The following is a 16268-nucleotide window of genomic DNA, read 5'->3' as shown; positions in this document are numbered from 1 at the left end:
GCTAGGGATAAGAGATCATCCACTGGGGAGTTGAGATAGCCAGGGCGGGGTGAGGGGGGCGGGGGAGTGGGTAGCACAAGGGAGGTCACGAAATTGACCGTGCTTAGCTTCTGCCCACGTTTGAGTCACTGGGAGACATTCTGCAATGGGAAAAATATTAGGCTTTTAATGACAGCCCTGACAAACAGGATCCGTGTGACCAAATTGGTCTCAAAAGCAACTGCTATCATTTCTTAAAGGAGGATTTGTCAAATTGCGTGTTTCTTGAAGGGTTTTCCTAGTCCCACACTTTGCCTCGAAAACGTGCACAGAGTGAGGGGTTTGAACTTTCTGAATTTAATGCAAAGCACATATGTTGTTTGGGTTTTGTTTGTTGTGTTTGTTTGTTTTTATGGTTCCAAAATATGTTATATAAAAAAGAACCATATAGCAATAAAATGGTAATGTAAACACAAATCCTCGAAAAGGATGCAACATATTTCTAATGAAAGGAAACAACCACCTTCGCTTTATCCACAAAAAAAAATTAAAAATGATGAACAGGGGCCGTTTCGTTCACAGATTGTGGAATCCTACTGTTTACTGCTCTCCGAATGAGTATTTTTGAGGCATGACTGAAAACGGGAGTTTTCAACACCAAGCAGCTCCTGGCATCGTGCAAAGCACGCTGCTGTCGGTTGGTAGCCAGGCGACTTGAATTCTGGTCTTCACTGCTGACCCCCTGCTTCCTGGCTCCCAACCCCAGCACTCCACTGAGAGTGCTCTTGTCAAGGGTACCAGTGACCTTCTAATTGCTAAATCCAAAGGGCAGTTTTCAGTCCACTTCCGACCTGACCTCTCTTCAGCAGATGACATAATTGCCCACTCTTTCCTCCTTGAAATCCTCTCACCCTGTGCCTTCAATGACTCCATCTCATCCTGGTTATTCACCAGCTTCCCCCTTCACTTTTCAGATACTCTCTAGGCTGTTCTTTTTCACCAATGGCTAGGAGCAGCTGCCGTGGGCTGAGGTCGTGTGGAGGCTTTGTGTGCATTTTCTTATCGACGCTTCACAGCAGCCCTGGGAGGTGGGACTTATGGGTTCCCTTTTTCAGACAAGGAAGGTAAGGCTCTGCGTAATGCAGGGATCTTCACTGACCCCCTTGTAGGTCAATGGCTTATAAGCAGCAGGAATTGAATTCCCACCTAGGTCTGTCTGAATCCAGAGTCAAGTTGTCAACCATTACAATGCAGTTTTTCTTCCTCGGATATCCCTTAGATAGACATGTTCTCTGGAATTGTGTGTTTGGCCCCTGTTCTTCTCTCTGCCCCTGTCTCCGCAGGGGACAGCTTTCCTCATAGCACCTCTATGGTGCCTTCACCCCAAATCTGTCCTTTGTTCCTTGTTTCTGACTGTTTCCAAGCTAACCCCATTTGCATATGCCACGGTCACCTTGTAGGGCTGTTGGTCGTGGTGTTGGACGACTCTTCAGCTGCCAATCCTTTCCAGACGATTGGCTGAAGCCTGTGATTGCTTAAGGAGTGGGCATGTGACCCAGACAGGGCAGATTGCTGGGAATGTCTAGGAAAAGTTTTCTCTCAAACAGATACATGAATGATGGCTTCTTTTCTCCTTCTCGATACTGCTGTGCCTTGGAGTCAGTCAGAGTCAGGAAAACCAACTGCAACCATGAGGGATAGGTGAAATCCAACAGGAGTAGAGCCTGGGTCCTTAATGACCAGCTGATTGAATCTTATTGGGAAAGGGGCTTCCAACTATGTTAAACAATATAGTCCCTTATTGTTTGCGTGGGTTTTTAGTTTGTTTTGTTTTGTTTTGTTGTTACTTGCAGCCAAGAGCATCCTAAATGATACGTCAAATTCACTACATCTACAACTCAACTCAATATCTTCTTCCAACCAGCCTCCCCTCCTATAACTCTAGCCCTGTTAATATCACCATGACTGACTCATTGACCCACATCAGAAACCTGGCCATCATCCTTGACTCCTCCCTCTGCCTCACCCCTAAAATCTAATCATGAGTTAAGTCCAGGAGATTTGCAGGTGCTGAGAGCCGTGGTGGCTGCCAGCACCAGGTTGAATGAGGGATGGGGGCGGGGGCGGGGGCTTTGTCCACAGCAGCCAGCTCCTCTGCATTCTGAGCCCCACTCTGCCAGTGCCAAGGGCCTGGCTGTTGTGGCTCCCCGGGAGTGTGGCCTTGCCCGCTGGACCAAGGTGTTTTGGGCCTCCGTGGCTGAGCTGCGCACAGGCGCCCGCCATGGTGGTGGTCCCCACCCACACGCCATAGGGCCTGGCCTTCTCGGCAAGTTGCTCAGTGGCACAGGGCGCTGTGTACCCCCTCAAGGGCTGCAGCAAGGCCAAGCTGCCGCCTGTCTATCTGGGCCATGTGGCCGATGTCTACAGGGACTGCCATGTTGAGCATATCCAAGGTGCTCCTGAAAGACTTATTATCAGAACCAGTGACCCTGGTGTTGGAAAGCTCCCAAGAGCTCAGTAAGGACCTGAACCCCTTTACTCCTCTTGTAGGCACCTGGACTCCTATCATGGCTTCATGCAGGATTTGGCCTAGGTGTTTGAGCAACACTTGCTCTCACCAGTACCAACCTTGACTCTTAGGCCAGTTCTCCAAATGTCAAGGAATTCCTGTACCTCTGGCCTCAATTGTTGCCGGTCATTGATGGGGGACCAATTGGGGATGGCCAGAGCCCTGAGTACTGCTTGGGCTCAACTGTGGTTGACTTGTCTGTACTTGGAAAGTTTGGTATCATTCATCCAGGCTGTGCCCTGGAAAGTATTACATCCATCCTCCCACAGAAGTATGGGCTGTTCCCCTCACAGAGATCTTGCTTGTGAATCTCAGGATAAGGGAGGGCCCAAGGACAAATGCCCAACACCATGTGTCTGTTCACCGGTGACTGGGAGGCGTCATTTACAGAGGCCCCGGGGGCTACAATGTCTCTAGTCTCTGTCTTTAAGCCAATGTGTCTTTCTGAACACTGGAGACCGGGGCCCAGAAGCTGCTGGTTTAGTCTTACACCTGGTGGGGGAGGTCTTCTTTATTATCTGTAACTTCATATATCAGTCAAAAGCCGACTAGAGACTTTGACAACATTCCTAGGATGGCCTTGTTTTCTACTAAGTTGCTTTTTAAAAAATATTTTTGAAAAATAAAGAACAGGCTTGGAATCGAGTCGGAGCCTCTTCTCTGGTGGGTAGTGGCATTTAAGGTCCAAATCAGCTAGGGTACCAGCTGGTGCTACTTAAAAGTCTCAGGTGACCAAAGGCATGTGCTTGTGCACCTGAGGCTGGGGCCAGGTTAGGACAAAGATTGTTGAGCCACAGGGCAAACACTATTTCCTCTGAGCTGAGGAGGCTAGTATTGTGATGTGCTGTGATGCCTAGTGGAGAGAACCCTCCCTTTGGACTAATGGTGGGGAGTGAATTCAGTTGGCAGGGGTGGGGGTGGGGAGGTCCAAATAAAAACATATTGGAAAATAAATCTTTATTGTTCTTTAAAAAAAAAAAAAAGTCCAGAAGATTCTACTGCTGAAAATCTGTTTCTTTCTTTCTTTCCATTAATCCCCTCCTTGTTTTGTTCAACTCTTTGCCACTTTTACTGTTCTTCTGAGCGAGCCCTTTCTCATTTTGACCCAAGCCACCACCATCTATATTGCTCCCAAAGAGATTTTATTTTAAAAAAAAAAGTTTTTTTAATGTGTATTTATTTTTGAGGGAGAGAGAGAGACAGAGCCAAGCAGGGGAGGGGCAGAGAGAGAGAGAGGGGGGGACATAGAATCCAAAGCAGGCTCCAGGGTCTGAGCTGTCAGCACAGAGCCCAACACGAGGCTTGAACTCATGAACCACAAGATGATGACCTGAGCCAAAGTTGGACACTTAACTCCCTGAGCCACCCAAGCGGCCCCCCTCCCAAAGAGATTTGAAAAACTTGGTATTAATCCTACAACTTCCTTGATCACAATGTGTCCATAGCCTACCTTTATCTTCAACATAAACTCCAGCCATCGTGCAGGGTTTGTAAGCTGTGTCAAGACTGGGCATGCCTCTCTGGACTGTCACCTCCACTGTTCCACATCCTCCTAGTTCCTGCACACTGATTTCCTTGTGGTCCACAAGTCACTGCCCCATAGTGTCACTGCATGGGTGGTCCTCTGGGCCTGGGCTGCCCTCCCTGGCGTCTCCCTGGACAATCCTGGCTGGCCAGCATGCTCTCACGCACCTTGGTTCACCTATCGTACAACTTAGGTGTGAATTTCCGGCACACCAGGAATATCTTTCCTTATTTTCATTTCTCCCTTCTCGATTTGTATTTTGAACCCCATCCCAACTCAATCGCCATCAGTTTGGCACTTCCTCTCCCTCCAGTGTTGTATCTAAGTTCTAGACTTTCTAGTGTCACAGTGCTGAGGGACGTGTCTGCCTAGTTTCAGGGCATCTGTTCATCACAGGTTCCTATAAAGATATCCCTGGTTTTCTCCTCGTGGCCCCTTCAAGTCCAGGAGTCACGTAGGCAATGCCTACTCTATGCTGGGTCCCTAGAATCTCTGCAGGGTGGCCTTGGCTTTGTCTGCACATATATATCACCACTACCACACCTACTCCGAGGCCTTGCCACCCTTCCCAGGCCCCCTTCCCAGGCCCCCTTCCCAGGGCCCCTTCCCAGGGCCCCCTTTATGGACATACCCTCCTGCTCTCTGGCCCTCAGCTCTCTCTAATGTACTTATTGTCTTTTCTCCCTCCCTCAGCACCTTTGAAGAGTTTTCTTGTCTTGAAAAAGCACTCTCCTCTCCTTCCTTCTTTGGAATATTTATCCCTTACCGGCCCTGGATTGCCCCGGGGGGACCTTTGAGAGGTTAGAATTATGGACACGAGAGGCAGAGACTAAGGCCTTTTTTTTTTTCTACTCTGTCAGATTTTTTACCTTAAGACAGAGAGCACAGGCCCAATCACCTGCTTGGGAAAGGAAGAAGATACCAGGACACAAAAGAACATGGACAGTTATGATCCCCTGGCCCCCATGGCCCTCGCCACCCTGGAAATGATCTGTGTGTGTACCCATTTCATCCAGACTGTGGGTTCCAAAGGCCAAGGCCTGCCATATCCTTTATCCCCGTGTGGTCAGCCTCTGATATCAGACCCATAGTAGATGCCTTGTAAATACCTGTCAAAGCTAAAAATGATAGAGGAGAGTGGACTTGAGAGTCAAGGACACCTGAATGAATCCTGCCAGCTGTCTACCTAGCTGTATGGCCGCTCACCCTTCAGTGGGCCCAAACTTCTCTGTCACATTCCTCTCCCCCCACAAATTCATTTTGTGTATACATAGATTTTTGCTCCTACTCTTTCGGGTGAGTCCCTTCCCTTCCTCCAGTGAATGACTTTCAGGATCCTTGAGTTCCAGCCATTCGTTTGCGACAAAATCAAATAATTTGGAATTCTGGTTCCACCACACCCTGGTTCTGGGATGTTGGACAAGTGTGTGAGTCTCAGTTTGCCCATCTGGAAGTGATGATAACACACTCAGCTAGATCCTTCAGAACAAGGGCCTGGGAGCCCAGGCCACCAGGATTCAAATCCTCGCCCTGCCACTTTATAAACAGGCAGCTCAGAGCAGGTGACTTTTCTTTGTCTGACTTTCCTGATTTTAAAAGGGGCACCATCATAGAATCTACCTCACGGGGCTATTGTTAGCATTCATTTCATTAACACACCTAAAGTTTTTAGCACCTGAGTAAACACTCCATGTAGGCTGGCTATTACTATGCCATGGGTGGCCACTCTGTAGCCACCCACAAACTCATGAACCGGGTATTATCAGTGTTCTGGGGCTGCTGTAACAAAATACAACACACTGGGTGACTTAAACAACAGACGTTTGTTGTCTCTCATTGTGGAGGCTGGAAGTCAGCGATGAAGGTGTCAGTGGGGGACTCTCTTTGACTTGCAGATGGCCTCCTTGTCACTGTGTCCTCACATGGCCTTTCCTCTGTGTGCACATGTGCCTCGTGTCTCCTCCCCTCTTATAAGGAAACCAGTCACATTGGATTAGGTCCCACTGTAAGGGCTTCACTGTAATTTTATCATAATTTTAAAAAGCCCTATCTCCAAATACAGTCATATCCTGAGCTGCTGGGGGGTAGGGCTTTCTATATGAATCTGCGGGGGGCGGGGGGGGAGGGGACACAGTCCAGTCCATGACGATGCATAAACCGACCACAACATTTGTTGTTCCTGTGGGGGAGCCTCTTTCTTAATGCAGTTCTTAATGAATCCCAGGATATTTATCCCAGGTTCTCTGGATTCTGTTTGCTGTGTAGTAGAGAGAACCTGCCATCAGAAAAAGCCTGCCTGAGCCTCAGCATGGACACCTCTGTTCTAAAGAGGAGGACAATGGTAGCTCTTACGAGGGGTTCAGTGAGGATCAAGGGCGACCATGTGTGTGAAAGCCCTCTGTAATCTCCACGCCCCCCGGGGTTCTTGCCCTTGAAGTAAAAGGACACAAGCAGATGCATTGATTCTCTCCTTTCCACCCTCAAAATTCTGTGATTCGGACTCTAAAGGTAGGAAGTATCAAGCAGAAGCTTCTAGGGAAACAGTTTCTGCATCCAAAGCGCCAATAGATAATGTTGAATCAACGACGGAAATCACACCATCATAGAGAACCCTCACTGTGCATTTTCTTAAAGCCCCAAATGGAGCCATACCAAAGCATATCATTCATGCCCTGGGTTCTGGCACGCGTGTCTTGTCTGATGTGGCAAGAACTCACAGTAACGTGGGCCCATAAACTAGGTGTGCCAGGGCCAAAAACCTCTCTGTTTGTGAAGAGGACCCTGGGATCTCCTGTCAGAGAGGACCACTTGAGCTTCCACGTCAGCCCGTCCTCCTCAGGCACCCTGTAAAACCGGCTGGTTCTTTTTCAGTGAACACAACTCTTCATAAGCAGCACGGCAGAAAGAGAAATGTAAGAGGTGGAGTTGGAAAGTCAGATGCTGACTCTGAATTCGAACTCTGTCCCTGGCTCCAGGCAAATCGCTTCCCTGACTCACATTTTTCATCTGTCAAATAGGGCTATAAAAGTTCTTACCTCACTGCGTCATTTGGGGTTTCATTGAGGGTAACGAATATAAAAGTGCTTCATTCAGGGGACGCCTGGGTGGCTCAGTCGGTTAAGTGTCTGACGTCAGCTCAGGTCAGGATCTCGCGGTTTGTGGGTTCGAGCCCCGCGTCAGGCTCTGTGCTGACAGCTCGGAGCCTGGAGCCTGCTTCGGATTTTGTGTCTCCCTTGAACTCTGCCCCTCCCCAACTTGTGCTCGCTCTCTCTCTCTCTCTCTCTCTCTCTCAAATAAACGTAAAAAAAAAAAAAAAAGTGCTTCATTCAGGGCACCTGGGTGGCTCAGTTGGTTGAGTGTCCAACTTTAGCTCCGGTCTTGATCTTGTGGTTTGTGAGTTTGAGCCCCACATCCAACTCGCTGCTGTCAGTGTGCAGCCCGCTTCAAATCCTCTGTCCTCCTCTCTTTGCTGCTCCCCAGCTTGCACTCTCCCCATAACAACTAAATATTTTTAAAAATAATAAAAAATGAAAGTGCTTCATTCGTTCCACAAATAATTTTTAAGGTTCTACTATGTGGAGGAACATTTTCTACACTGTTCTAGGCACAGGGGATACAGAATTGGGACAAAGCAAAGTCATTGCCCTGATAGACATTGAATTCTAGTGCAAGAGTCAGGCAAAAACAAATACTACATCAGATAATGCCAGGGCATAAAAAGGATGGAAAGAAAAAGCAGGATAAGCACTGACTGGGGGTTATGCCATGTATGATATTTCAGCCAGGAGATCCTCTCTGAAGTCGGGGCATTTAGCAGACACCTGGACAGTGAGAAAGATGGAGCCATGGCAATATCTGGGGGAGAACAGTTAGAGAGGCCCTAAGTTTGGGGCTTGCCAGGAAACCACAAGAGGCCAGTGTGCCTAGAGCTGAATTGGAAGTAGATGAAGTCAGTAAGCCTTGAAGGCCAGGGTCAAGACTGTGAGATATATATATGTGTATGTGTGTGTGTGTGTGTGTATGTGTGTGTGTGTGTATGTATACATATATACGTGTACATATATATATGTATACATACACACACATATAATTTTTTACTGTTTATTTATTTTTGAGAGAGACAGAGAGCACAAGCAGGAGAGGGGCAGAGAGAGGGGGAGACACAGAATATGAAGCAGGCTCCAGGCTCTGAGCTGTCAGGACAGATCCCGACACAGGGCTTGAACCCACAAACCAAGGGATCATGACCTGGGCCGAACCTGGATGCTTAACTGACCAAGCTCCCCAGGCACCCCAAGATTGTGATTTTTCATTTAAGTGTCATGAGAAGTTATTAGAGGATTCTGAGCAGGAGACTGCCTTGGTCATGCACATCTCTCTGACTACTGTTTGGAGAAGAGACTTGAAAGAATCATGGTCATCACAAAGCTGATGAACACACACTTCCTGCTTTCCACCTCCTAGACACATGGTGGGCTGCACTTCCTGTTACTGAGTGGGGCCATGAGCTATGACCAATGAGTGAAAGTCAGAAGTATCACTTACAGGCCACGTTGTTAATTAGTTGCCACTGCAAGTCTGTCTATAAATCCTCCCCACCCCACCCCACCCACCATCTCTGTGACCAGCAGGGCTCAAGCTGGACACTGCTCCATCAGCCTGGGTTCTAGAGGGAGGAGACACGGGGCAGAGCTACAGCTGGCCTGCAGAGGACATGTCACTTCTGGGAGAAATCAACCTTTCAGAGATAAATCACAAAGACTGGGGAGTCGAAACCATAGCGTGAACTAGTATACACAGACAGGTGCGAGGAGCAGGAGGAGAGGTTAGAGAGGCCATTTAGGTGGCGGAAAGGTGATCCTAGCTTGGACTGGAGTGATAGCAATAAACATAATGAGAAGTGGTCAGATGCAGGATGTGCAGTGAAGGCCAAGTGCAAAAGATTTGCTGATGGGCTGGATGTAGGGCATAAGGGAAAGAGTGGAGTCAGGATGATTCCACAAATCATGGCCTGAGGAACTGGGTGAATTACTGAAGAGAAGAGCACTCAGGAAAGCGCAGGATTGCCCCCCGTGCTAGGCACACAGTTAAACTACAGAATGCTAGCTCATGTAATTAATACTATAATGGGGCAGGCAGGATGGGAGGTAGAGGCATGAGGAATTTTCCATGCTAACATGGCAGAAGCATCCCAAGTCGGATTTACTGAAGTGTAATTTATGGGTAATAAAACTCTTTTTGGTGTATAGGTCCGCGTTTGGACAAGTGCATTTGGTCCAGTAACTACCTCCACAACCGAGATGTAAATTACTCCCATCTCCTCTCCAAAACCCCTCTTGCTTGCTGCTCCTCTCTGTGGTCAAACCCTCTCTCGAACCCAAACCCTGGCAACCACTGATCTGTTCCCCAACCCTATGCTGAACGTGGAGCCTGTTTGACATTCTCTCTTTCTCTCTGTGCCCCTTTCGCCTCCTTGTGCTGTTTCAAAAAAAAAAAAAAAAAAAAAAACAATGAAAAAAAAAAAAGAATCACACAACATGAGCCTCTCTGTCTCTTTTTGAGACCGGCTTCTGTCACTTGCGATAATGTATTTGAGATTCGTCTGTGTTGCATGTGTCAGTAGTTGGTTCCTTTTTTCTTGCTGAGTAGTACTCCATGGTAGGGATGGACCCACTCTTCGTTTCTCATTCGCCAGCTCAAGGGCATTTGGGCTGCTTCCAGAGTTTGGTGAGATGAATAAAGCTGCTATAAATATCTGAGTACAGGTTTATGTGTGAACATATGTCTTTATTTCTTTTAGTAACTTTCTAGAAGTGGGATTGTTGGCTCATATGGTAAGTGTATGTTTAACTTTATAAGAAACTGCCAGACCATTTTCCCGGAGGAACTGTACCATATTGCACTCCTACTGGCATTGTGTGAGGGTCCCTGCACTTCCTCCCCAGCACTTGGGATTGTTAGGATTTTTTTTTTAAGCCATTCTAATGTGCAGTGGTACCTAATTGTGGTTTTCATTTGCATCTTCCAAGTGAATAATGATTTTCAGTGTCTTTTCATGTGTTTATTAGCCATTCATGTATCCTTTTCTGCAAAATGTCCATTCAAATCTTTTGCTTGTGTTTTCATTAGGTTGCTTGTCTTTTTGTGTATAGTAAAAATTCTACATATATTTTGTATATGATGCCTTTGTCAGATAGGTGATTTGCAAATATTTTCTCCCAGTCTTTGACCTGTCTTTTCATTTTCTTCGCAGTGCTTTCTAAGAGCAGTTTTTTTTTTCTCTTTTGAGAGACAGAGAGAGAGGGAGAGAGGGAGCATGCTCATGGGGAAGGGGCAGAGGGAGAGAGAAAGAGAGCAGGCTCCATGCTCGGCTCAGAGCCCAGTGGGAGGCTTGATCCCACAACCCTGGGATCATGACTGGAACTGAAATCAGAGGAAGATGCTCAACCGACTGAACCACCCAGGCACCCCAAGGGCAGTTTTTAATTTTGACTAAGTCCAAACTATTGGCTTTTTCTTCTATGGGTCATATTTTTTGTATCATGCCTAAGAAATCTTTTTCTATCCAGGGGCACAGAGGTTTTCTCCTGTATTTTCTTCTGTAAGTTTTATAGTTATAGGTTTTATGCTCAGGCCTATGATCTATTTGGAATTAATTTTTGTAAATGGCATGAGGTATAACCCGGGACAATTTTGACTGGTGATATTTCCTACTGTGCCAGAAGCAGATCAATAAAACTTCATAGCTCTGATAAGCACGTGCACAGGCTGGTTGCAAAATCTGGTTAAGGTTCAAACACAGGTGGTCAGGGAAGCTCCACCTCTCTCTGCCTCCAGGGCTGTTTCTTTAGATGTTAATCCTATCCTGAGTATTGCTCTGCCGATGTCCCCAGTGATACCAGCACAAGCCTGAGTCTTTGAAATGAATTAGGTTCTCCCCAGTTCCTAAAACACTCCATCCATGTAGTTAGTTTGCTTCGAGAAGCAGTGTTCTCTCTTAAACCACTGAAGGAACATTCAGTGCAAAGTAGGGCATTAAATCTTAGCAATTAGGGTGGAAATCTTAACCTTCCTAGTTTCTGTCCTGCTTGGGTGGCTTTTCTAGTCACCAGATCATACTGTTTTCTCCTTCCTCTTCTCCTCAATAAAAGTTTCATTAAAGTTTCATTAAAATCATTTAGATTTTGCTCTGCTTAAAATGTCAAGAATAAAATCAGTGAGGAGAGAAAGTTAGAAAGTCAACATGGGGTTGCCTGGCTGGCTCTATGAGCAGAGAGCATGGGGTTCCTGATATCAGTGTCGGAAGTTTGAGCCCCACGTTGGGTGTAGAGATTGCTTAAGAAAACAAACAAAAAAAAAGAAGTCAATATAGAATTGTCACGTTGTGATGTGGCTAGTCGAGAACATTTTAAGAAAGATAACTAATGTCTACTCCTGCTTTTATTTAGAAGGCATTTATTTATTACATCAAGAATGATGAGGCAGAAAAAGAGTATCTAAAAGGGTCTGGCACTATTTCTGTAAGGGTATCAGGTCTTTAACTTGAGATATGAATATAAAATTCTTTTTTACACTGGTCTAGTGTGTGAATCTGATGCTCTTACTCAACCATAAGCCCTAATATCTTCAAGGCCAAAAAGTTAAAAAACCTAGAAATCTGAAAAAAAAAAAAAAAAAAAAAAAAAGGAGGGGGGTATTAAATTATCCAAACTTCCGGGGCGCCTGGGTGGCTCGGTCGGTTAAGCGCCCGACTTCGGCTCAGGTCATGATCTCACGGTCTGTGGGTTCGAGCCCCGTGTCGGGCTCTGTGCTGACAGCTCAGAGCCTGGAGCCTGTTTCAGATTCTGTGTCTCCCTCTCTCTGTGACCCTCCCCAGTTCATGCTCTGTCTCTCTCTGTCTCAAAAATAAATAAACGTTAAAAAAAAATTTTTTTTTTTAAATAAATTATCCAAACTTCCAAGAAAAGAAAAAAGTCGGCAGGACATAATCTCAGAATAAAAAATACTCTTTCCCAAGAATCAGTTGTTGGTAATCTACTTGGCTGTAGGAGACTGTTCCTACAAATGTATGTACTCTTAGTTTTCTCATTTCATCTCACTGGAGACTGGTGAAAACCTCACCCCAAATCACAGTTTGGGGCTCAGACCATAAGAAGGTATAACATGGGTGGGGTGGGATAAACCATGAGGTATTTGGAGAAAGACTTTTTTCTCTCATTTGTGTATAATAGCTTTCCTGGGTATTTCTAAGGTTCAAAGAGTATTTAGGTTTTCTGTTTGGAAATAGCACAGAGTGGGGCGCCCGAGTGGCTCAGTCGGTTAAGCATCTGACTTTGGCTCAGGTCATGATCTTGCGGTCTGTGAGTCAAGCCCTGCGTCAGGCTCTGTGCTGACAGCTCAGAGCCTGGAGCCTGTTTCAGATTCTATGTCTCCCTCTCTCTCTGACCCTCCCCTGTTCATGCTCTGTCTCTCTCTGTCTCAAAAATAAATAAACATTAAAAAAAATTTTAGAAATAGCACAGAGTATTTAGGATTTCTGTTTAGGAAAAATACTTACAAATTTAAAGGCAGGAGGAGGCAAAGTTGATAAAACTCCAGACCCTTCTTTGGTGGGCACTAATAATTTTTGCTTCTTTCTTGAGCAAAAGAAAGGAAGCCTGCTGGAGCTGCCCTCCTGCTCCAACTATCAGGCCAATCTAAAGTTCCTTCACTACCTCCTGCCTCCAAGGGGTCTGCTTTCACCCTCATCTCATTTGTGAAGGCAGACCACAAACAGATAGGCAAATATTCTTCTTTTTCCTTTTTTTTTGTTTTTGGTTAAATAGGCTTCACACCCAGCGTGGAGCCTGGTGCAGAGCTTGAACTCCTAACCCTGCGACCAAGACTTGAGCTGAAATCAAGAGGCAGACGCTCAACCGATGTGAGCCACCCAGGTGCCCCAACAAATAGTCTTGGTAAACTCATCAGTGGCTTCCATGGCATTCAGGATACAGACACCAATCCCAGCTGAGCCTGCCCTGCCATATAGGGGATCTAGGCGGGCTCTCCCTCTCCAGCCTCATCTCTCCTCTCCAGCCTCATCTCTCCTCTCCTGCAGGGCTCTGCCCACAGCTGCTTGTCTTCATCTCCTGCAAAGTAACATATCCCTGACTGCTCTTTTCTTCTTCTGGGTGATCTTTACTTTTTCGGGGCTGTGCCCCACCTCCCCCCCAGCTGTATCAACTCCCCTCCTCCCCTAGTACCCTCTTGCCATGCATCCTATGGTTTGTCTTTGTAGCAACTGCCACAATCATAATTAATTACTTGTATAAAGTCTGCCTTCTCAACTAGAATGTAAACTCCAAAAGATTAGGAATGAAGTCTATGACGGCCATCTGATCTTCCAGTCCCTGGCATGGGGTATGGCACCTAGTTGCTACTCTATAAATTACTGTTAAAGGAAAACAAAATTCTCTTCAGTGCATGCTTATCGGGCACTTCTCAGGGCACTTATATATAACATTGGGAAGGAAAAAATGCAAACAGAGAAAATCCTTGCGGTTACAGAATTTATAGTCTACTGGGCAATGAGCTGCTAAACAAGATAAGTAAACTCCATGGTATATAGATGATGGTTAAGTGCTAAGGAGAAAAAAGTAAAATAGTTAAGGTATCAGGTTATGCGGTGGTGTGTGATATGTTTCAATGGGTGCTCAGGAAAAACCTCACTGAGAATGTCACTTTTGAACAAAGACCTGAAGGAAGCCAGGCAGCTAAGAATGTGATTATCTAGGGGTAGAACATTCCAGGCAGACAGAAGAGCAGGTGCAAAGGCCCTGAGGTGGGAGCATGAGTGCTCCAGGAAAAGCAAAGAAGCCAATGTGACTTGAGTAGAGTGAATGATGGGAAGGGAGAAAGAATATGGTCTTTTAATCTATTCTACGTATCTGTGTAATCATTTACATCGGACACTTCTTGGGGAGTGCTTCTAACTAGCATCTATTCTAAAAAAACATGGATTTCAAATAATTTTTAAATCAAAAGAACCCTTCAGATGAAACTTGAAATGGAAGTTCAAAATAGGGAACAGAGGAGCAGAGGAGGGGCTGTCTGTCAAATCCCACTCATCCCTGTACCCAACGATGGTTCAAGGCAACACCATGGAGGAAGATTTGTTCCCCAAATAGCTCAGGTGCAACAAAAACCACTCTAGAATGATAATCTGATGCTCTGCCTGGAGACAAGTGTTCTATAGTACACTGCTCCAGAAGTATGCTTGTCTGGCTTCTGTACCTATAAGGAGGCTTTCAAAACATATTTACCCCCAACAAGGAAACCAAATTAGTCTCTACAGTTATAACCGCATGGTGATGTGTGGGTCTGATATTTTCCTAGAAATGAGTTCTCTATTCTGGAACTTCTTTTTCCTTCAAAACAGCTTTTAAAAACTTTTTTGTTTTTTGAAAAGGTAAAACAGGTCAACGATTAAAAGGAAAAACCACTAAAAATTTCGTCTCCTGTGGATAACTAAATTACTGTGTATTTGCAATGGAATGCCACACACTTAAGAAAGCAAATTAAAAGGAACTACTGATAACAGGCAACAATATAGACGAATATCACAAAAATAATTTTGAGCAGACACACAAATACATACTTTATGACCTATATATATATGACATTCACAAACAAGCAAAACTGATCTTTGGTGACACAAGCTGGAACAGTGGCTACCTTTGGAGAGGGTAGTTACTCAGTGGGAGGATGAAAATATTCTATATCTTGATCTGGATGGTGGATACAAAGTATAGCAGGTATCTATAAAAATTCATGGAGCTGTAGAATGATTTGTGCATTTTATTCTATGTAAATAATAATAAAGTCAGTCTCCTTTCCATAAGCTGTGGCTCCCAGCTACCCAGTTTCCCTACCCAGAGGCCACTCCTCCAGCTGGGATTTCCTAATGCTCCTTTTTTTCAGTACCTGCATACCAGGGGTGGAGTCCTGGGAGGAAGCCACGCAGACACCAGAGGCCAAGGCTGTGGGCACTGGGCCATTGCTTGTGTGCATGCCCCTTGGCTTTCTCTGGCCCCTTTGGCCCTCTGCCTCCCTCTTCTTCCTCCTTTTCTCCCTCCTTTCCTCAGAAGGCAGGGGGGTGGAAGCCAGGGAGGTGCGGGAGTTGCTGACCCTTGCTAAATAATGCTGTCCCTCCTGGCCCTCCAGGGTGTGCCTGCCTGCAAAGGACAGCATGTGCTGATCAAGCTTATCATTGACACGTTCCCTCCCTCTTTTATTCTCTCCCTTCTGTTCCCTGGAATGATCCTAGGACTTCCTGCTCCTTGGGCATTCAGTCTCGGAAAGCTTCCCTGGTCTCTCAGGCTTCCGTATGTTTCCCTTCCATGGGGCAGTCCTGATAATCCACTTTGTGTTCGCATATAAACGTATCTCAGTAGATGCTGCAGGCCTGTCTTATCTTCCCTCCACACCCCTATCCGCACCTCCCAACTACTAGCATCATTCTTTGACCAAGTCCCTACCCCCCAGCCAGAGCTTCAGCCCCGCCAAGCCTTTTATCTAACCATCTTAGGGTCCTGACTCCTTGAGGGCAAAGGGGCCCGAATCATGTTCAAGTCAATTTGGCAAGCACTCTTGGAGCAGGGTGGAAAGTTGTTCTTCGCCTTCGAGAATCTTCCAAAGCGGGGGAAATGGTGCTCAACCCAGACCCAATTACAAAAGTTCTTAACCCGATACTTTGTATTGGTCCTTCCTTAGTGCAAGGCACTGACTTGCGTGCTTTTCGTGCATTCCATCTCTGAATTTCCCCAACAACACTAAGAGGACAGTTGTTAACCCTCACCTTGGAGACGAAGAAGCTGAGGCACAAGGTTAGCCTGCTGGCATGTGGCAGCCAGGATTTGAACAGCAACTTCCCTAGGGAAACGCCCTATTTAGGCTGGTGGTGGTGGTGCGGGGGGGTGGTCTCGAGTGGGAGCTGGTGCATTGGAGTTCAGAGTCGGCCTTGGGGAACCTTTAGTTGTGCCACACCCTTAATGCACAGTTCTCTCCTGCGTCAGGGGCCAGAGAAGGGGCTTCAGGCCAGAGTATCCGCAGGAAGCCAAGACTTTAAGAGAGGCAGATACAAAGCTCCGCGTGGCAGAGGAGCAGAGGGGCGCGGGGGAGCCCGGGCCAAAAGAAAGAGGCCCTGCCGACTCCCGG

General features: G+C 46.3%; 1 pseudogene; it reads left to right on the top strand.

Moving 5' to 3' along the window:
* Window positions 1-1669: 1669 nt before the first annotated feature.
* Window positions 1670-2856, top strand: LOC125153165 (yrdC domain-containing protein, mitochondrial-like; annotated as a pseudogene).
* Window positions 2857-16268: the final 13412 nt, after the last annotated feature.

Source organism: Prionailurus viverrinus, chromosome A2, assembly GCF_022837055.1.
Source record: "Prionailurus viverrinus isolate Anna chromosome A2, UM_Priviv_1.0, whole genome shotgun sequence".
Lineage (NCBI taxonomy): Eukaryota > Metazoa > Chordata > Mammalia > Carnivora > Felidae > Prionailurus > Prionailurus viverrinus.
This window is presented reverse-complemented; position numbering and strand designations above follow the sequence as displayed.